Source organism: Bombus vancouverensis, chromosome 16 (genome assembly GCF_051014615.1).
Source record: "Bombus vancouverensis nearcticus chromosome 16, iyBomVanc1_principal, whole genome shotgun sequence".
In the NCBI taxonomy this organism is placed as follows: domain Eukaryota; kingdom Metazoa; phylum Arthropoda; class Insecta; order Hymenoptera; family Apidae; genus Bombus; species Bombus vancouverensis.
In genome coordinates this window covers 9,570,324-9,593,983 of record NC_134926.1, presented here as the reverse complement: position 1 = coordinate 9,593,983, position 23,660 = coordinate 9,570,324, and the positions used below count along the sequence as shown (strand labels likewise).

Genomic DNA, 23,660 nt, shown 5'->3' with positions numbered 1-23,660 from the left:
TTGCGGTTACATTGGCAAAATTTGAGAAGAATTCGAAAATGTATGTAGAAGTCACGAGCTATTTGTTGGAAGCATAGATTCGCGGAGATCATCAGGTGCTTGAACAGTGAATTATCACTAACAAACAATTATTCGCTACCAACTATTCGCTATATTAATAAGCTACAATATGTAGCAAGACTATCTTTAACGTCAATTGTATGTTTAAGACTACTATGCATATACTAACTTTTCAGTGAGTGTATATTTGCAACAAGTGTCTCGCAACTTCTACATACATTTCCAAATGTTTGCGTTTCAATTGAATTGCGGATATTTTCGCGAATTTATATTTCTGAGAACATAATTAAAGAGGTAGAACCTCGGTAGAAAATTATTTCATCTGGAAAATATTATAAAAATCACCATACTTTCGACACTTTATGTACCTTTTCGTATTGTACGAATTCCGTGCAATTTTCCATTTTCAAATTTCCTGTTTAAATGCGTAAAAATTCACAGTCCGCTCATTACAGTGCTAACGAACGAAGAGTTTCGTATAACGTAGATATATAACGCATTGGTGAAAAATTTCATTGATAAATGTTCGAATATTTTTATGAGCCACCGTGTGCGACAAACGTGTTAACGATTCTCATTGTCACGTCACGGCCGACGCGATAATCGTTTGCCGGATCGAGTTCCTGTTGCTTTCCTTTCGCTGGAATTCGAGCTGCACGCTTGGAATATCACGGAACCATAAAAGGTTCAACGACGTTCAGCGAGGAATGAAATCTTTGGCAAATGAGCGTGATAAAAGCAGCTTCTATGTTAAATACGTGACTATATATATTTCCTTCTGTCTCGCGTCCTTTTTTAACACAAATCCATCCACTGTCTCTTCTTTTACGCTTTGCATTCGTCGAACAGAAAAATTCTGCTTAGAACAGTGCATTCTCTCGAATCGTGGATTCTAAATATTAGATTGTCCGAAAATGTAATTTAAAATAATAATTGAATTTAATTTAAAATAGATGAACAACAATTTCTGTTTTATATTATTTTATTGAATTAGATGTAATCAATTTCGTTCTATTTCTATTATTATATTCGTGCATAATTAAAAGATAAACAAACATTGTGCGTCTATTATTTCCTTCTAAAACGAAAGAAACTGTTACCTAATACCAACCGAATTAAATATTTATATTTCGAAGAGATAGATCAAATAATATAACGGAGAACAACTAAATAAAAATTACATAAAATCGAATAGGTAGAATTTCCTAGTATTTAAAGTTCATCACGCAGGTTGCCAGTAACGACGGTATAAGTAGGAACAGGCGCAGCGAACCAGACATTCTTAAGTAGATCCAGTCAATGGCCAGACACCGAGAGAGTATAAAAATTCTCCAGCGATCAAAACAAAATTATAATCTACGACGACCGCTTCCTGCTCGCGAATCCAAGTCCAACCACTTACCCGACCACTTATTTGCCGTTCTAACTGCATAATGGAAAGTGTCACGACTGAAAATAATTTGCTTCTACGTTAGAAGAACGTAAAAGGAACGAGGGAAAATTAGAAGAATAATAATTCTTTTCTAGAATCTACGCTTGTCGCCAAAGTTACGTAAATAATTTAGTTAGTAAAAAGAATAATTTCGTTCATAAGATTCCAAATAGTTTCTCGTCTTTTCTTAAAAACCTGTTTGAATTATGTCACTTTCGAGACGCACGTTCAGCGTGCATTATATTTCACCGATATTTCTTCTATATTTGCGGACACGTTCTTCTTTCCGTTGATTGACGCGGTATACTTCTCGCGTGATAAAGTTGAATAAAATTTTACGGCCCATCCGAGGATTGTCATTGAGAGAGAAACTGAACGACTAAACGACCGGAATAAAAACACAGCTGCTGGACGATAACCCCTTCGCACGGTATAAAAATTAGCTCTCTGGCTTCTGACTGATAGAACAAGCGATGGCAATTGTCGCTTACGATAATTAGATTCGCCTGGGAGACGAGTTACCAATGTAATCGAGATCAGAAGCGATATATAGTTCATTCGTCGAAGACGATGATGTAACGCGAAGTCGTACGATAGTTAGGACAAGTTCTCCGCATACTATTAGCAAACAGTTTGTACACATGCAACTTCAACTATGTTAATCATAGACTGACTATAGCTTGCGTCTATCTTGTCAATCTTGCAATAACTTTTGGTATATTTAATTGTCCATTAATTAAAAATTATATAGGATATGCCATTCTTTTATCCAATAATTCTATCATTGATAATTCCACGATTAATAATTCTACGTGAAATAATTGTAGAAAATGCGATTAAGGAATCATACAGAAGCATTTTCACCTAAAATTATTACAATCTTTTATCAAGTAATTCTACTGTTAATAGTTCTACGTACAATAAAACAATCGTACAGAAGAGAAAAAGTTTCGTTTTAGAAATTACAGGTCATTAAGACCTGTCTTCGCGTTCTTTCTTTAGTTTCGCCTATTTATTCCTTCCGTCAGCTCGAGTAGGTGATAATGCTACTTCGTCGCAGAATAATTATAAAAGATCCACTCGAACGACGGCCTACGAACACACGGCGTCCCAGTTTGCGCGGCGATAAATTAGGACCTGGTTGAGGAAAGGCAGATAATTCGACAAAGGAAAGATGAAGAAAGAAAAAGATATATCTGCAAGGAAAAAAGGAGAGTCGGCTGGCAGATAAATCTGCGAAACGAATTGGTGCAACTGGCAGGAGGATCGGAAGGCCGAGTTCTCAAGTCGTCTAAAACCGGTCCGCGTTAATTTATCGTCGGTCCCCGAGGATCGTATTGCGATCACGTATGCGTTTATTCACTTACTGCCAGCGAGCGTAAAACGATCAGATAATCCGCAGTTATGAAATCTCGCCTCGGCTTTCCATTATTAGTTTAGAAAACACGACGAACGCGATATCCAGATTACGATTTTTCAACTCCCATCGCAAGCAAAGTCCTACTTCTACCCCCGCAGCTGAATCCTCGTGTAGATTTCAAAAACTCAGCTCTTTCTGCGAATAGTCTTTGCTTGTGAGAAGTAAACAAAAGATCGGAGAATGTACAACTGAACGAATGTACTACATTCGGTATAATAAGTTCGTTCGCGTTTTCTTCAAACTTGATGCTTATTCAAACACATTCTACGATATTCTTTTCGAATTGACAAGTAAAAGTCGAAGTATCTCAGCACTTTCGACCGGCAGCACAGGCACAGATTCACCCTGGCGCCGGCTCTGTTTCGGTTTAGACTCTCTGTTGCAACACAACGATATTAATCTTATACAGACACCTACACAGGCATTCGAACAGGACACTTACACAGGTCATACTCACTACTGTATAGAGAGTGGGGTTGAAAATCTTTTAAGGGACCATGGATCACTATGTACAGTCAGTCTGAGAGTAACTGGCCAACTGTCAACGATCCATAACACTCACTTATATTTTAAATACATTTGGTTCTGTAATTTTGTTTAATAAATATTACCTAATATTATTTCAATATAAACATTCTGTCTTCCACAGATTATTAATCTTAACTCTAAGATTAAATTCTAACACTCTCCAATATCATTCTTTTTGTACGTTTCTCAAATTGGTATAAAACTGTGGGAGTTTACGAAGCAACGCAACTGAGCAAGGTACCTTACTACTAAATAACAAATTACTGTTCAAATAATGAGAAAGATTGTCGGCGGCAAAAAGCCGATTAATCGGCTATCGGACGGTACAGTGATAAAGCTGAGAAAGCTGAGCGTATTCATTTGAATGTAAAATATTTTGATCGAATAAATGTTTCTCCAACGAAGAAAAAAATGGAACGATACAAATATTTTAGTTATTTTTTTTATAGAAAATTCCCAATTGTCGAACTATTTTGCAAAAACTGTACTACACTTGCGTTAATGTACGCAAGGTAGGTTAGATTTCCATCGTTAAGCTGCAGGATCAAGATAACAACAAGAAGATCGGACAAAGTTGACTGAAGGACTAATTAGACGAGGGATAGAAGCAACACGTCTACTATCGGCATCAAATCTACCCGTACACTCGCATTATCCACATCCTGGACGGTGTTGAGCCGTGATATGCTCGAGCATTGTGCTGGTAAACCACATGTCACCCTTGGCGGCTAACTATCGATCAAACGTGTACACCGTACACGATACGTCAGCTTTCGGGCTTCCACTTTGACTGGATACACCTTCTTCTTGCAAGGAAATCGATTTTCCCTCGGAACCGTGCAATACTACAAAATTATTCATACGTGTTCGTGATAGAAATATTTATATCCTGATAGAAATTAAAATAGGAATTTTCGTCACGCTCTGTGAATTAGGAAACATTCAGGCAAACTTTTAACGATCTTTCTAGTTAAACGAAGAAAATTCGAAACTTTTGTAAGTTAAATGAAGAAAAGCTTTTCAATTTGTTTTTTCACGTAGAACCGTTCTTCCTTAGATTCTGCTAGCGAAACAAGTGTTTGTACAGCTACAGAAGCTCCAGGAAAAGAAGCCATAGGTGCCGAAAACGTGGCCTGATCTAATTCGTTGGTAAAACAAAGAGAGAAAGAGGGAGAGAGAGCCCAGAAGCGATTCTTTCATGCGACGAATCCGCGCATGCGAATGAATAATACTATGGCAGAAAGTTGCGAACAAAAACCTCGTGAAAAAAAAAGAAAACAGTCGTTTCACGGTGTAGCGAAGAAAGAGAAAGAAACGTGAAACATACGATCGTACACACGAACAGCGTAAAGGCTGTTTTCAATGAACGAGCCGAACGAAAAGCATTGATGAAAATAGACGAGGAACTGTCGTATTTAAAATAACGAGATATTTTACATAGCAAACTGCTAGGGTATATCTCATACACTGAAATATATTATTTTATACAGGGCGACACTGGTGATATATTATTTTATATGGAGTGACACTGAGATACATGTACATTTTAATATTTTATTTCAGGCTTGTTAGGAATTTTTGTTTCCATGAACAATTTTTCTCTTTTCGTGCTTCATACTATTAACACAGTTGCGATAGATACTATGATGGAGCGAATACATCAACGTAGACATAATTCGGGCAATTTTGGAGAAAATACACGTATCGTAGCAAACATACTCTTGTGCGTAGATGAAAAACTAAAACCAACCACGTATGTTGTGTATGCAGAGAAAAAAGTTTGTCAAAAACGACGACGATTTCGATATATTTCACGGGTGTCGGAATCGGCGAGGCGGCAACTATTCGACAACTTCGCGAACATTAATATCTATCGCTCATATAGACGAGCAATTGTGTGATAAAAAAATACAAGGTTTAGAGATTAGTAGAAACATTATTTATTGATAGAATCGAGATAAAATGCGAGCGTACCGTTTTAAAACGGTAAATAAAACTCGGGAAATAATGGCGGTGCGCGTTTGCGAGATGCACGAGTCGACGAGGGATCGTATGTATTAAAAATATCTACTTTGTCGTCGTTGAAAACTTTGTTACTGCGATACACTCGCTTTCAACTTGCACCGAAGTCCATAGTTCAGGGACGAAGCGACGTGCAATCGATTGAAAACATAATACGCAACGGTACATTGTTGCGCCTGACGATACATCGTTGTCGATTCGAGATCTCACGATGATCAACCCTGTTCCAATGAACGATTATGTTCTTGGCTGATTTATGCTACACAGATACCAGATTTCCTTGTTGCAAAAGTGATTTATATGGATGAGTGTGTTGGTAAGATAGAAGACTGGTTTATTTAGAAAATATGCATTCGTTGCTTGAGAAACATTTTTTCCTTCTTATTGGAAACTATTTTCTTGGTCCTGTAACATTATGGACGAGGATATACGTGTCTCGCGTCTTTATAGCTAGATTATTTCTCTGTCGTCGTAGAAATTCTCTGACTCGTAAAGAATATTCTCTAATTCCAAAATGTGAAATATACTTGGAAAATTTTGAACAGAGCAAATAAGGTTTCCTTTCAAGTCACGATGAAATATCGAATCGAGCAACTACTTTGTTATTGAAGGATTGGAAATGTCAGCAGTGCTGAATTTCACGTGAATTTAGAAGAAAGTAAACGACGCTCGAGGACTGCAAACGGAAAAATTTCTACAAAAGCGTGGATTAATATTTATGACGGCCTTAAAACGCGAGAAGAAGCGGCTCTCTGTTAACCGTTTGTCGTCGACAGCGTGTTTCGACACATTCAATAAATACAAAAGTCCTTGCCGTACAAGATTTACATGGCGTCTCCCTTTGACATGGAAATCCTCAGACGATATACCCACGTAAGGGAACCATCACGTGCTTCCGTCACAAGTACCAAATCAATTTTGCACGTGTGCATTCCCAAAAGATTACCCGGAATTCATATTTCAAGCTCGGTGGTATGTTTTGACAATTGAAATTTTCAATAACTACGAGCAATTGTTCAGTTTACGATAAATATTACTATAACCGGATATTGCATTATTTCGACGATGAAAACTTGTCTAGTGTCGTCATTAAGAAACGTTTTGTTTTAATATTGTTCAATATATTAATAATTGTACGTAAAAAAAATACTCGAGGGTAAATTAATATTCGAAATGTGGATTAGAAAAATATAAGAAAACGTACCAAAGTTAAGACACCGAGAATACTGAAACATCGAAGAAATAGAAAAATACTGGCGAATAAAAAATCGTGACAGAGAAGAGAAATATTTCAACATTCTCAAAAGTCGAGAACTTGTAAATATTTCGATCAATGTTGGAAGAAAAATCCAGGCCAGATTTAATATTTCTCCGCTCGAGTAATTAAATATACTTGGGAATCAGATTAGAAATAAATCCATCAAAGACACGGTACTCTAAAGTAAACTTCCGTGTCTCGGTGGACAGACCGGTGTCCTAAATCATTAAACGACAGTTTCAACGTGGCCACCATTAAAACGTAAAACGCTTTCCTAGTGGAAACTGGATGAACGTCAGTTGGTTGAGCATTAGAAAGACTAACAGTATTTCGTTCTTTGGTCAACGCATGGTTAAAACCCTACCAGCTTTTCATATTCATTCGCTTGTTCCTTCATATAGAGCTATTCTCGCGTAGAATGCAGCGCGCCTTAGCGAAACATACGCAAATATCTCACGGAAGCTGAGTGTATCACGCTGAGATGCAAGTTACAGTTTCGATGCTTGCCAACTGAAAATACTAATAACTCAAAGTTGTTTAACTAGAATGTACGGCGATTATATGTTTCCGTATGTTGAGAAGTGGGAACTAAAAATATTCTTTGAATATTATTGTACATTCGACGCAACCATTTCTGATGTTTTCCATAATTCGACATTCTACGATATAAAAATTAAACGTCCAGTACTGAAAAAGTTAACTGGAATTGATTTACCTTTGAACCTCCGACGATTACAAAGTTAGAAATTTGTTGAAATTAGAAAGTTACAGATCGCTGTGTTTACGTGGGTCGTTTGGCAATTGTTTGCAGTGTACTACAGGGGCAAAATGTTTTTTTATATAGTACGAAAACGCGAGTGAAGATAAATTCAACCACGTGCGACGGCGGGTTTCAAGGTAAAAAAAAGATGGACGAAAATAATGTTTTTTTATTATAAAATTCCTTGCACTATGAAAACTAACACTTGCACTTTGATCTATTTCTGTCTGTATAATCAGAGCAACGATACAAACTAGAATTAATATTATTAGAATGAAGAGATACATTTTGGTCACTGAGCAACATGATCAGAAAATAAGCAACGAAAATAACGTCCCGATATAACTGATATCTACGTATTCGATATATATTCCATTTACATAATTCAATTTTTAAAGGGAAGGTGCAAGCAGAACTCCTTCAAACAGAAGATCAATCACGAAACATGACCTAAATCTATCATTCGAGAAGAGATTTCATGCCTCTATCCTGATACGATAGCTAGTACATAGGAAGAAATAAAAAAAATCCATTCAATTACCAACCAATATCTAGAATTTCATCTTGGGAAATCACGGGGACCTCGGTGCGTAATGTATTCGAAAGATCGACAGAAAAGCAAGCAGGAAATTAAAAGGAATTCCCTAGAATACGAGAATAAGTTACTAGACTATATTTACTTAACCTATCGATGAAAAACAAACATCGGTGATTTGTAAAATTAATTACCAATTAATATCGACAAATTGTCATTAAATTAATGTTAATTTGACGAATATTATAATATTAGAATATTATTAGCTAATTACTATCTAATATGAAATAATAGCGATTTACGATCAATGAAAATACGAATAATCATTCGTGAACGATCGTTTCGCGAGAAACTAAGCTCTTCGTGCCAAATACGAGTAAGTTTGAAGTGGTTGTCGAACATATTGACAGACAATTCCGATGTGTTGCATGCTCGATGCAGTCGCATTAACACGAATCAAACAGAAATACCACTAACAGGCGAGAAAACAGGTGACGAGAAAAATACTCGAACAATTTTCAGCGATAGCACAACACGTGTTGAGAATTCTGCGTATCTTCGAGGCTAAATCGATTGAAAGTTACTGGACAACTTGCGTTACGAGCTGGGATCACCGTTCAGGAAGAGAATGGAAAACTAAGATTTATTATAATTCCCTGGCAACCCTGAAATTTATGGTAATTGTGTATTTCCCATTTTTACGACTATCGGTTGAAGTTAGGTTCGAAGATTGTTTACTAATTTAAGAGTCAGGATAATACGCTTCGCGCGTATCGTTTTTGGCTTCCACGGTGTTACGTACAATTCCGATTTGGGTATATCGGTTATATATTTTTGTTCGGGGAAAATACAGAATTCGCATGAAATTTCGTCAAAAATATAAGAATAATTTCTGTGGTAAGGTTCAAGAAAATTTTGTTCCCAAATATGAAAAATATTCCAAAACGACATAATCGAAAGAAAATTCCTAAATCTGATGAGAAACTTACGAAAACTATTCCTCGAGCCGTAGAAAAATCTTAGAAAAACTCGATTTCCCATTCAGCCTAAAAATTTCGCCTAAAACCTCCAACGATCGTTCGAAACCAATACAAAATAGCTTGTCATAAAATGTTCCCCAATTTCAAGGTCAGAATAGCGCAATAAGATATTCTGAAATGCCATGAGAATTCAAGAAAATGCCCTGAAATTTTCAGCACGAACCTCTTATAACTCTTATTCTTATCAAAAAATATTCAATCATTGGAACAAATTGAGCTTTTTCAAGAGTTCCGGTAGAAGAAGCTCGAGCAAATTTCCAGGTAAGAGCGAACTGGATGATCGACAAATGGAGTGAACGGGCAGACGCAGCCTTTAGCCGTGGTTACGTAACGAATCGATTACTAACAAGAGTCACGAACTGGCATTTTTTTCTAATTCGACGGTCCATCGAAATCCAACGAGCTTATGTAATTCACGATTTCGTGTCTCCAGCCATAATCTGCTGCGACACATGGTGAAAGAAATCGCTTCCAGTTTCATTAATATATTACCTGTCACGTGAATTTTATATACCGTTACACAGGATGTTACCGAACTGATAAACCGAAATGGGAGCAAACCTACATGGAAAAGTAGGTGGAAAATGTAGAAGGCCTTTTTTCGTCCGGAGTCTGAATTTTTTAGAAAATCGAGCTTGAAGATGCTTGAAGAGTATGCTTAAACTTGCCAAATCCTGGATTGAACAAGAGAAACTAATCGACAGGGGGTTGTTCTACACGTGAAAATGGGTAAAAAATGCAGAATAAAATTTTATTATAAGACGCTTAGTTTTCCAGAGAAATGAATTCGTTAACAACGAATATTAACATTCCGTTAACAACGAATCTATATAGGTAATTGACATGTTTCTATGAATTTGTATAGTCGTGAAAATTCTACCCGGTATGGTTGTCTCGTTAATACAGATATTCGCAGATATTCGCATAATTTTGGCTGGTAATATCGCCTGTTGTTTTAATGCTAATCGGCCGTGGTTTACATAGAAAATTAATGCAACAGTAATTCTGGATCAACTGATTAATTTATCGCAAATAATGGTTCCAGGCAAATATATTTCTGTTGTATTGTATTAATTGTAATATACGATATTAATAGATTAATTATAGTACACGAATGTTCTATTCCTAAGTCGTCTTTCGATTAAAAAGCACGAATCACGATTTGTTTAATAACCAACTTACCCAATTATAAGGAAAGAACAAACTGATGTTTCGTTTATTATAGGAAGTTTCGAAACTAAATATAGGATAGTATAAATTTAAAGAAAATTGCAGAAAAATGAAAATTACCGGAGAAATATAAGTTTGCAAGCGAGGAGACCGGAAACGCGGATAACAAGGGAAAGTTATCGAAAGGACTTCGTCTCTGAGAATACAACACATCCTCTTCATAAGTTCAAACAATCTCGTACAAGCTTCTCGCAATAGCAGGGTCTTGCTATGGCAAACGAGTCTAACAAATGAACAGGGTTAATGGCAATTAATTATTCTCACTTTGTTTCAAATGTTATTATACACAGTGGGAGAACTAAACGAATATTAGGTTTGCAGAAGAGCAGGGAGATTAACAGAGGAAGATAAACTTTGGTTTGCTTTGCTTTTGATGCTACGTATTTGACTCCTCGCGACAAAGTTAATTAAAATAGAGATTCTAATATGAAACAGTATTACTAATTCGAATTAAATGTAAGCTTTTCTGATGCAGAGTTTTTCTAACACGAAGATTTTAATGAAATAAATATTACGAAATAATATTAAATTTTCAGTATGAAAATGTTTCTAATATAGTGTCTATAAAACGAAGGTATTTTTAACACGAACATCGCAATATATCAAATATACGAAATTGTTGCTATAAAGATACTTTTTATGCAAATTTGCATCATAGAAATATTTTTAATAGGAAATTTGTAATATGTAAAAGTATGAGATTATGACAGATTATTGCAATACAGAAATATTCCAAATATGAAATTATTACAAATTATTGCAATATAGAAACATCCTTCGCTATATTTCTAGAACAAAATTTTCAATACGAGAAGTATTTTTATTGAAAAATGTACAACGTAAAGACATTTCCAACGCAAACTTTACGAAAGAAAAATACCTGCAGTACAAAGTTTACGACATAGAAATACCTCTAATGTAAAGATCGTAGCGCAGAAATATTTATAATGTAAAACCTCTAATGTATATAGAAATATCATTAATCTAAAATTTTCAAAAAAAACTTAATTATACGTTGCCTTCTGAATACTATCTGATTTCAGCGATATGATTCGACAGAATATTATAAAAAATATCCGCTTACCGAACAAAATTATAATTAATTAGTTATCCACACTTTGTTTCGGACGCTATTATTAACGTTAAAAGAACGGAAACAGAACAAGTATTATATTCGCACTAGACAAAAGAGACTAATGTTTACCTTGTCATCGTTCTTTACATATTTCCATTATTCAGTATACTCCGTATAGGTACTTCCGGTTTTCTTTCAAGTTCAAATAATTATGTAGCATTTCTTGTTGAAGTTTTGCGATTACGTGACACACAGCATTGATATCATTATTCTAATCTAACTTACATTACGCGTACATCAGCCGTTCATAAGTATTTCGACGTTTTTGTCGATTTATAGTAACGAAATTTGAATCTATCCAAAACGTATAGGAATTAACGACGAATTAATAATTCAAGGTAGCACTTACGAGCTTTTTGATTTGAGGTAGCTTTCGATCAACGATTATTTTATAACTGCATAATTTCTTTACTAATATATTTTACTTTTATGATTATTTACTTTTAAGTAGAAATTGTCGAAATACTCGTGAGCGGTAGCGTATTTTTAGCAATTTTAAATCTTAATAGAAAAGCACGCACGCAAGACACTTGTTGGAGATACGCAGTGCAAAGAGAAGGCTCTTCTGGTGTAAATGCACAACTAAATTATATAAATTATATGCGATACGTACTATAAAACCATATCGACACAAACACCGCTTCAAATTATAAATTAAAATGTTCTTTGTTGATGAACAGAAGTGTTAGCATAGATAATAATTTCTCGTATAAATTTGTATAAACTCTGTATAAATTTGTAGGGAAAAAACGCGATTCTTTATTTCTTATCTTATTATAAATCTTAATTATTCTTAGAAGGCCTACAACTGATTTAGTTAGAGTTTAGTTGAACATAATTTTCTTGCAACATGATAATTACAAATACAATCACAGACATATGTAATATCATGGATAATTTGTTTAAGGAAATTGAAATATATCGAACAAATATTAAAGATACTGGAATGTTTGTTTTATTGAGAAAGAGCAAATAGTTCAACGAAAGTAGATCGTTTTGGTTATAATCCAGTAATTTATACATTTAATGTCGTATATTTTGATGTGATTTTGCTGAAAATATGTCCTAATTTTTATTACGCCTGATTTACGATAGATGAACTTTTGTAAATTTCAAAATTATATGCTACAAAAAGATTTTCTAGAGAATTGTTTATTTTTTACACATTTACAGAGGATTTTGCAAGAAAATTTGGTTCGTGTAAATGTTTTTGTCATATCGTTATACTTGACATATCTGTAACGTCAAAATTGCCTTTTTCTATACTTAACGATAACGTCCCTATAATGTGCGATATTTGACATTTGTAAAGATATGACAAGTGACAAGCCGTGGGAAAGTTACGCAACCGCGTATGAATTATTATTTCTCGTCGCTTTCGTGTAAAAACCGTCTAGCATATGCAACTTGTTCCCTTTCCCTCGTATTTACCATCCGCTGGTGAAAAGTACGACGTTTCATGTTTGTTGTGATCGAACGAGGCCGAGGCTAAGAAAACTACACGATAGAGAGCAAAAACTAGGAGATACAGTGGATCACAAAAATATTTGAACAGCTAGAGAAACCTTTCATCAACATACAATAGCGGACAAAAGAAAATGTAGAAAATATGAAGTATAAAATGATAGTATAACTATACAGAGCAATTACAAGCAAATGAGAAATTAAATATAAATTAAATTAAATTAAAATAAAATAAAAATGATATAAAATGCAAATTTATACAGAGTAAAAGATTTCTAGTACAAATAAAATTCATAATTACATCAATTTTAAACTTTCTTTTATGCCACTGTATCATGTGTGTTATACATTTGCCATTAGCACAATAATAAGACAGGACTGTCACGGTTATATTAGCGAAATTTGAGGCCAATCATGATAGTGGTATCGTATTATAGTGCTGGTAATGCAATTTCAAGCTGTTTTGTACAACACACATGATATATTCATAAAAATTCTCTGTAGTCAGTATTCAAATATATATGTGAGTCACTTGGAATGAATTTCTCATTGTTTTGTAAGAAGAGTATGTAACTATAATCATTCCAAATTTAAAATAAACTTTGACGAATATTATAGGAATATTAAACAGTTTCCGTGATAAAGCCAAAGACTTACTTGGTAACAAAGGTACTAAAAAAACTTGACCAAAGTGTAAATTCTATTGCAAGGTAATTTATACTAATTTATACCAATCTTTTTTACTAAACATATATTTACGATAATGTCCAGTAACTTCTGCGTGTATACATTTATACATATATGTATGTATGTATATATATAGTATATACATTTATAGATTGATTTCAAATTAATTTGAAGTAAAATTCTCCTCGTAAAAGTTGTTACTAAACCGTATTTCACAAGTTACGGTCTTTAACACATATATTACATGTTCGAGATGACTTTCAGATTCGTTTCAAATTACTACGTGTTATACTGGTAAACAGACTTTGTTTTGATAATACAGTTTGCTTCGATCAAAACCAAAACATTAGAAGTTGCGTTTAATCTTTCACAAAGAATAACATAAGCTACGAGTTTAGTACGTCGAACGAGCCATTAAAAAGAAGTGTCTCGCGTGCGTCCTGTTCAAAATAAAATACGAAAATAAAGTCGAAATTTCCGTACTCACATGATCTGCAGTTTCTCCCTTAATTAGACGTACGTCGTGTGTCAACGCACACTGCGATATAAATAGGGCACGCTACACTCACTCACGCACTAACGCACAAAAACACGTCGAGACCGCGATTCGAATCACCACTAGCTAAAGAAATAAGGTTAGAACGCGAGAAAATCCCAACGCGAGCGATGAACGACACGATTCACTTACGCATAATCGAGACACTCAAAGTTCATATGCGAATTGACTATTCTCTATTTACTACAATACGATCCACGACTTGTTTTCACGAAAATCTCGTTGATAGGCCTTGTTTCTTTTACGGAATCATAAATCTGTAAATATGAAAGTTAAACGAATTTCCGTTATTAGCAAACAACTTCATCGTTACATACTTCACGGAAGTTGAAAATATGTCATAAAATCGAATTTTTTACGTCAATCGATAATGTCATTTTCAAATCGATTTATGTGTTGCACAGTTCATAAGAGTCGAACGAAACTCGTTAATGGCGAATTTTTATTACTAATCGATAATACCATATTTTTATATTGTACTGTATATTGTACGATTCATGCAAATTTAATTTACCTCACAAAATTTTCCTATCCGATGTGTTATACATTGTTCGATAACATTTACTTCCTTCCTGTAGATTAACAGTGAAATACGAAGCTTTATATCGACATGTCAATAAAGATGTCTTCTGTAACGACATATACACCGGTTCATGTTGAAAAAGAGAAACACGAGAACCTCTTGGCGCAAGGAATTCAAAAGCAGTGAATGAAAATACACAATGGAGAAACTCTACGGCTCACGATTCGCAAAGCAAACAAAACTCGACATATGAACTTGCTTGTGAGAAAAAATAACCAAATTCTTCATACGTAAAACTGAACATTTTCGCGACAATTGTAATACATAGTACATAATGAAGAAATAGAAATTTTCACATTCACAAGAAGCATACGACTCACAGATTAATTACTGTAAAGAAACAAGGAAACTCTCTAATCAAAGAATGAATGAAAACGCACGAACAACTTTCAGTTTCCACGATTTACGAAAAACTGCGCGAGCTAATGGACCAATCTGATAGTCTCGATTGATGTAGAGATCGAACGAGAGATATTGAAAAATATACGACTCACATATGAATTCGAATTGTCTCGATTATAGCTGGACACGCGCAGCGAGTAATTTTTCGAGCGCAGGACGTGGCATGAGCGCACAACGAGCGCATCTACCGGCACTGAATACGACTGGCTGGCTGACTGACTGACTAACCGTCGAGAGGCCGCCGTGTAGCACGAGAAAGGAAGAAGAGTTGAAGAGTGAGGAGAAGAGATGACGCGTATCGCCGGACCGATTTTTCGTCGTTTCTTGGTGATATGCGCGGATAACCGCCGACAGATGAATGAAAGCAAAGCACGTTCTTCGAGGCGCGTGCTTTTCGCGCGAATTCACCCACCGCCGAACACAAGCACGACGAACACACAATCCAGACGACGAGCAGCTAGACCAGCTAGGCACGAAAACTACCCGCGCTGCGGCGCTGCCTGGCTCACTCGGCCCTGCCCGATCTCGGCCGACCTCACACGAAGCCGCACGAGCCGAACGTCGCGAGTCGAACGCCGCGAGTCGAACGCTTTCAATTTATCGGGCGCGCTTCATCGTAACCCCTTCGAATATTTCTTTTCCTTTTCGTAGTGATGTTTGAAAGGTTTGTTAATTGTCCTTGTTTCTCCTTGTGCGTGTTGCGTGTAAGTGATGAAAGAATGAAGTGGGCAAAATGGTAAGATTATGGAATGATTTGATGAATAGATTATTACATAGGAGAATATCTTTTTTTAACTCTTTTGCAGTGGTTGATTAATTCCTTTTGTGTGCTATCTGGTATGCAAGTGATGGAGGAGTGCAGTAAAAAAAGTGACAAGGTAAGATTATCAAGTGATTTGATAAATAAATTGTTGTATAGCAGAATATATCTTTTTATTTTTTTTTTTTTGCAGTGTTTGGTTGATTTCGTTAACCGTTTCTGCGCACTGTGTGGTGCGCAAGTGATGGAAAAATCCAGTAGAGAGAGAGAGACAGAGAGAGTGAGAAGAGTCGAGTAGAGAAAGTGGGAAGTGTAACAAGGTAAGATTCTTTCTCTTTTTATAGGAATATTTATTTTATTTAATTAATTGTTTCTACATGTTCTCTGGAGTGGAGAGAGTGAAAAATAGAACTATGCGGTAATTAGATAAATAGATAATTGGAATCAAAATTCAATTACTACAATTGATTGAGATGATATACAATTAAATATGAAAATATTTGAACATTTATTGTAATGAAAGTTCGTACTAATAAAATTTCAAAAGGTTTCGTATAATTTTCGTGAGCTATTGTATGTAACGAACGAGATTGGTTTAATCTTATGTGGTTGTATGTATAAAGTAGAAATACCGTAACGGGTGATAGTAGGTTAGGTGTTAGTCGAGTAATTGATGGATAATTAAGTGGTTCAGGTGGTAAGTAGTACAGGTCAATCGTGAGAACATTATTAGAATTATAATATACTGAACCTTTCAACAAGTTAATATTGCATTAATATTGTTTGCAATTATAGCAAATAAGTGAAAGATATTGGTATTGTAAATGAATCATTTTATTGCTCTTATCATTTTATCTTATTATTCTATCGTTTGTCATAATACATAGATAGTATTTAAATAGGTTGGAGGATAATATTAACGTTATGAATGAATTATTTCATCTTCATTCATTAGTACGTACAAAACATTGTCAACCAATGTTTGTTATTATTAAAAGTGCAAGGATACATGGAATGAAAAAATATATAATTATTCAAAATAAAGGGCATGTTACAATCTACAATTATAATTTAATAAGTGAAATAAATTCATTTAGATTTCACTTCTTTATATAAATCTGCATAAACATTTCCATTTAATTATTACATAAAATTCAAAGCATATTTTTTATCAAAATATTTTTAATGGCTCTACCAATATAAAAAGAAATATAATGATGAAAGTAGCAAAAAATAATATCGTAATAAAATGTTGAAGTAATACTTCCATAAATATAAATTACAGTATAATATACGTATACTTCCTCCAATATTTCCAGTCTTTCAGTTCCTCTAAAATTTAAAAATAAAAAACACATTATTTTTCTTTCACATTAATTACTTTATTGCTCCATATTTTATATTCCATTCATTTGATTCTCTAAAGAAAACGGTAGGATAATATAATTTCTTTTTAATAAACGACATTTCCTTTGATTTTCAACTCTTCGGTTTTCACTTAATTCACTTTTCCTAGCGGAAACTTGTGGAATAAAATTTCTTGATTTATCGAGGTTCGTTCTTCAGGTTCATCAATCATTTCGTTTTCACATTCTTTAATTTTATATATTTCCTCGAGAAAACTTTTTACATAAAAAATATTCTGAAGATAGAGAATAGTCTCTTCTGTTATCAAAGTGGCGAGATATTGTAAATCGAATGAGATCAAAATATCACGGTGTAAAAATAATTCTGTGCGTTTCGATGAAGTATTATTTTTTTATTTTTGCGAAGTTCAGTATTATTTGCTTCATACGCGCGAACAGTTGGCGGGGAATGTAGCGAAAATACTTTAAGGTCTTCTCATTCGTTCATCTGTGCAGCAAATGGAAAAAAAAACAGAGAAGAGACAACGAGACAACGGAGAAGAAATAACGAATAATGTCATTGGCCGTTCGATATTTTCCATTTTATTCAATCCATCAGCGGCGACCAAAAAAATATATCTATATTTCCTTGCTCTAGAAACACGGAGAACATATAGAAACCCACCTTTTTCAGGTAGAAAGAAAACTGACAGAAGGAAATAATGTTTCTGCGTTATAAATTTTTCTTTTGTTAAATGTTTCCTCTAATAATATTCTTCAATATTATTGAAGACTATGTTTTAGAAACCTATCTTATGTAGATATATATCTTATGTAGATATAGATTAACAAATCTAGATTTGAATAGTAAACATTGGATACGAATTTAGTTAATTTTATTGAATATTAGATGTCTGATATTCTCTAATGCATTACTTTAAATGAGATACAAATATAAGAACCCAGCGATAAGATTTACGAATCTTAAATTTAAAGATTTAAGTGATTTTTGTTATTTAAAAAGGATTGTTATTTTATATTATATATTTTTCTATATAAAATGGCAAAAACTAAAGAGCGAAACGCGAGAATTGATTTGGAACCATCGAGGTATTTCTTGAACTCCACAAAGCAACGCTTTATCCAATAAATTTTCTATTTGTAACGTAATATATTGTAACTTTCTCTGGAAGAATCGGAGAATCTTTCTCGTACTACCGGTCCCATCAAAGGAAAATAGCCTTCGTTTTCATTTTCGTAACCCAGCGAGTTATTTCTAGAGTGTAATCCATTTATTGACATGAAAAATATCGCAAATTTCTCATTCTCGCGCGAGTTTCTGTCGCAATAAAAAAGAAACAAAAACAATCTTTAGATTTTTATATCAAGCTCAGATAATTTAATTCACTCGGATAATAGAATTCGACTGCGGTGTAACAATGAACAGATTATTTTCACACAAAATATTAAATGCATTGTTTATCACATGAAACAATTTTTTTTCTCAAAAAAAACAAGTGGATATTCGAAGAACGCCAGAATAAAGGAAAAATAAAGCGAGAAGAATTTGTGTTTCAAAATACGATTCGCGAAATTTGACGATTTCTTTTTATTTCATTTTTGAACCGAAAAAATTCGAATATTTTGGCACTGGATAAACGCAATATAAAAATACACACCAATGGAATGCTATTAAATCTATTTTTTTATCCCGAAAAATATTTGCATTCGAATTTTGTCTTAACTCTATTTGTGGTTTTTTCTACTTATGTTTGAATGATTTGTTTGAATAGTTTCGCTAGAAAAATTTCGCCAACCAGAAGCGAATACTGAAAAGCAGGAAATAAGATAAAGTGATTGTGGTTTGCTCTTGAGGATATGCAAACATGTGTACTCACAGTCTATAGATTTAGTAATATCTCGTAACTCATTATTGGTAATTATTGATCCATGAAAAATTACTTTCTGTATCAAATATTTAAGTACTGATACTACGATCATATTAATTCTAGTACGAAATTTGTGCTAGATATTACAATTATTAACATGAAATTTGCAATATAGAAATATTTATTGCGTAAACTTTGCAGTGTAACGTAAAGTTGCAATGTAAATATCTTATAGATATCAACATAAAATTATTGATTTATAGAAATGTTCTTAGCAGACAATATTTACTAGAAAATAAATAAAATTCAATTATACATGCAACAACATAAATTATACAACAAACTCTTTCAGTTTTTCTTGCGACCATTTTCTTTCACATAACGTAATGCTAATTTCGATGATGTAATATTCTAGGGAATATTCTGGAGCTGATATACTCCTAATAAATATGTTCCACATCCTGTAGCCATTGATTATGTCGTGTATCATTAATGTTTCTTGACGTCCGTCTTCATCTAACGGGGACAGCGGTCGATGTATAATGAGATACACGTGATTCTAACGCCTCGAGCATTCCTCGCGATCCAATAATTGACGTCGTACATTTATCGTTCGATACATGATCATTCCTCCGATAGAAAGACATCACTAGACACATAACCAATAACGAGAGATGGGACACGCGACTTGGAGAAAGAAACATCCTCGAGAAGATGCTCGTTCGATTAATTCTATTATACAAAATGTAGAAGAGAATTATAATTTCATTTTATTGTTATGTTAACTCTTTCCGGTTGACGTCCAGGTATTTCTCGGTATTGTGATATCGAGGAGACCGATGCCCCTAGAAATTACAACTGGACAGAGTTAAGTAATCGTTAGATAAAGTTATCGATTTTAGAATAATTCCGTGCACCAAAACTCGTTAATTACAATTCGAAATATAAAGATGATAGTTGCTGGCATTTGTTATTAATTTTGAAGCGTACGAATGATTTAAATTTATTACGTGTAGTTTGTAAATGCGTGGGAATGTAGAAAAAATTCGCAGAATTGAATATTGTATTTTACTGGCATTTTGTATCAAATGGGAGCATAAAATATCCGTGACTGTCTGAAAATATAAGAAAAAGATCGATTATCGGCTTTTTATCTTCTTTCGAAACGCAGATAAAAAATTGCAGATAGAAGGCGAGGTTTCTAGAAAGGTGTTCCATTTCGATGAAAATTCGCATGTCTCGCGGGCAAACGAAAAAATCTGCTCGGAGGATGCAGAACTCTCGCCAGGGAAACTTCGACGAATCGAAAGTTGCTAGCAGCACTTTCCAAAGAAAAGATTCGAATACTTTTCTGCGAGTTGGAAGCAGGGCTTTTTCCCGATGTTCTCGCGATTTGTTCTCCCTTTGGCCCTGCGTTCGTGCCAATCGTATGCGATTTCCTCTTTCAATCTTTCCTGTCGATCAAACAGACAATTTATTCCTTAAAAGCTTTCGACGATCTTCGAGTATTAACTTCTCCCCTCTTTTTATCATTGAATTAAATTTGACACGAAAAGGAGCGGTATATGCAGCGGTTCACGGACGTGATGAGATATAGGTTTGTTGTCGATCACAGGGATTAGAATTTCCGATGTCAACGAGAATCGTCGAGTCATTAGATTGATCAGCTGGAATTGAAAATTTATAGTTGTTTCCTTCTACGTGCTGGATCATCCATAAAGGAAACTTGTTATTCTAGATTACGTAATTAATTGGTCGTAATTTACTACGGCTCTTAACGTTCTTGCCGAATTTGGAATATTTCTTCGGAGTATGTTGACTCGTTGGTAATTGAAATTAAAGGTAATTGGATTTGACGGAAGAAAATTGGAAACTTATTGTAAAATGTTATAGTCTTGATGAATATTGGAAATAGAATCTATCGCTGTGAAACTAGAAAATGAGAGTCGAAGTTGCAAAATTAAGATCGCTCAAAAGCGATTTGGAAAAGGATTTGGTGGATTTGAAGATTCACTCGGCGATCGAAGATGAGCTTAATAATTTCTGGCGGCTCGTTGCTACTGGCCGTGTTGCATTTGCAAATATTTCAGCGCACTGGCGCCTACGTTTCATCGTCAAAATTGTTTAATTAACGTTACTAGTTGCAACGTAGACAGCTGTGCGATGAATTGCATTCCTCGTCAGTACGTAACAGACGCGTTGTGCAATTAAACGTGCACGTTCTATCACGAAACATTTCCCGATTTTTACATTAACATGTTAGAAACTTGAATATAATGAAAGAAATTCGAGACTTGGGTGGAACTTTCACTGGATAAAACGAGTATTTGAATCGAGGCTCACTCGTTAAAATGCATATGTCTCATTTTATTTTATTTTTCAGTTCATTTCGATTATGCCAAATTATTATAGAATTTAAATCGTAATTTTCTCTTGGCAGTCCTGAATTTTTCCTGCTATTTAAATTTAAGCGATCAAACCATACTTTAAAAACAATATTTCCTGATAACTCGTGGCTTCTATTCGATCTTTGTATTTTACACAATTTCTCTCACGAAGTAATGATTCTACCGATAACTCGCGTTAAGATCATCTGGAAATAGAATATGCAAAATTTCTTATATCGTTATTTACAGATTCTCGCTTTGCTCACAACCTCAGAATGTTTCAGCCTTGCGTAACGTGTCTTTCAACGAGTCGATTTTATTAATACGATGCGCTTAGCAAAATTCCTCGTGAAATTGCGTAAAAATCTGTAACATATTACGAACGTCCTTATAATGGGACAACTGATATGCCAAAGATAAATATTTGGCTAATGAGAAATTAAAGGAACGGAATCTACAGAGGACTGGAATTAGTATGCCAGCGAGCAAATGTCTGCACGAAGTGCACCGCGTAAGTATGGAAATTTATCACAGAAGAGGCATTATCATAGTGATTAGTGGGCACGTTCAAGCACCGTGACGATAGTTGCGAGGAACAGGAGTCACGCTGATAAATTCGGCGTCACGCACCAAAGAATGTGGTCTCTACGCATGGCGAGTACGTATTTGAAAACATGTCACGTAATTTTCTCTCTCTTCTGTACGTTTTTATCATTTTTTATCGTCGATCGACTTCTTAATATCTCTTGAATATTCGCCAGGCGACATACACTAGCTCACAGAACCATTCGATCATTAAGCTGCGCATTTGTATGGATTTGTGAAAAATTTGTAAATAATAATTTATTGATGGAGAATAATATTCCGTCTGTTTAAAAGGATCTAAAGGGGAACTGTTCGCTTATTCGGAATTAAACGAGAGGATGAGATGCGGATATTTAAAGCATATTTTAAGTATCCTCTTAGTATAATCTTATTTTAGGACGCATATTGACCGAAGAAACCAAAACCAACATTAAACACGTTTAACGTTCAATACTGTTTGCACAGTAATTTAAACCGTAATTTAACAGATTTATTTGAGCCATCATTTGTAAAGGATAACATAGAAAGTAAGTAAACGTTAGTTAAAAGTGAAAAGATTAGTCTTTTGCTATTAAATGAAATTTTCAAAAAAGAACTCTATAGTAAGCCGATGAATCGCTCGCAAATCGTTAGAAATACTTTAGTCGGTTCAAATAAAAGTTGATTTAGAAGTTAACGTAACCCAAACACGTTACCACGATTAACGGTGCCCTGCGTGGATTCTAAGAATTTATTCGGACGCATATTTTATGTGAAATCGAATGGCAATCGCACACGGTGCCTCTGGATCTCGTCTGTATCATCTGAAACACTCGTCGTTCATATTAAAGAGCTCAAGTTCACTCACCTTCGTCGTTCAAGTAGTTCGTTCACTCGTATAACTTTTTATAGTCACAAGAAGAAAAATGGTACGATTAAATTTGCACGTTAATACGTAGGAAAATCAAACCTTTCTATTAGCAATCCATTTACAACACGCGTATTTTATTAATAAGATAGAGAAAATAGTATTGCGGTCTCTTGAAAAGTTCAACATTTCCATTTCACCATTCGACATTCAGCATATCAGCACCATTTAATCAACTCACTCAGCCAAATTCAGCCACTCAATCAAAAATTCAAGAAGCCAAAAATTCTCCCCTCACCATCGCCCTCATTAAATCGCTTAAAACCAGAAATGATTCTGACACGCGACTAACGTTCCTTCGTTTTAACACCTACTTCGTTAATTTACAATATAATTAACAATTTAAAATCGTCTGTAGATCCTAAAGCTATTAAAACCGCCACGTGTCGTGTTATTCTTTCCACTCGAGGCGTGCACGCGTTTATCGAATCGCAAAACAGTATAATTACGGTGTGATGTTACGTGTACACACGAGGCAACAGCTGTTCAGCACACACGCAACAATCACGAAACTGTCTGCAAGCAAGGGAGAGTCACGTACGGTCCGGTTTAGATAAAACTTTAGACCCCACTATTTTTAGCTGCCTAGAAGTTTAGTTTCAAGAAGATCGGAGACGAGTCGTTAGCGACCTTTTCGTTCTTACTGGAAGAAAAAATGATACGTAGTCGACACC

The 23,660-nt window shown here is 34.6% G+C and overlaps 2 protein-coding genes across 9 annotated transcripts in view; one reads left to right on the top strand and one right to left on the bottom strand.

Annotated features, from left to right (window-relative positions):
- The window catches only part of dnc (phosphodiesterase dunce), a 396,997-nt gene that overhangs the window by 246,754 nt on the left and 126,583 nt on the right, over window positions 1-23,660 (bottom strand). The window contains exons 1-2 of one of the 7 annotated variants that reach the window (XM_076625392.1): window positions 15,341-15,486; window positions 14,059-14,193 (exon numbers count right to left, since the gene is read on the bottom strand). The exons of 3 other annotated variants lie outside the window; for them this stretch is intronic. The gene's annotated coding sequence lies outside the window, so the exon portion shown is untranslated. 3 more of the 7 variants (XM_076625390.1, XM_076625391.1, XM_033340656.2) reach the window with 3 other exon arrangements.
- The window catches only part of LOC117160155 (uncharacterized), a 71,135-nt gene continuing 63,147 nt past the window's right edge, over window positions 15,673-23,660 (top strand). The window contains exons 1-3 of one of the 2 annotated variants that reach the window (XM_076625401.1): window positions 15,673-15,848; window positions 15,919-15,990; window positions 16,066-16,192. The gene's annotated coding sequence lies outside the window, so the exon portion shown is untranslated. The remainder of the gene's footprint in view (window positions 15,849-15,918; window positions 15,991-16,065; window positions 16,193-23,660) is intronic. The other variant, XR_013060328.1, reaches the window with a different exon arrangement.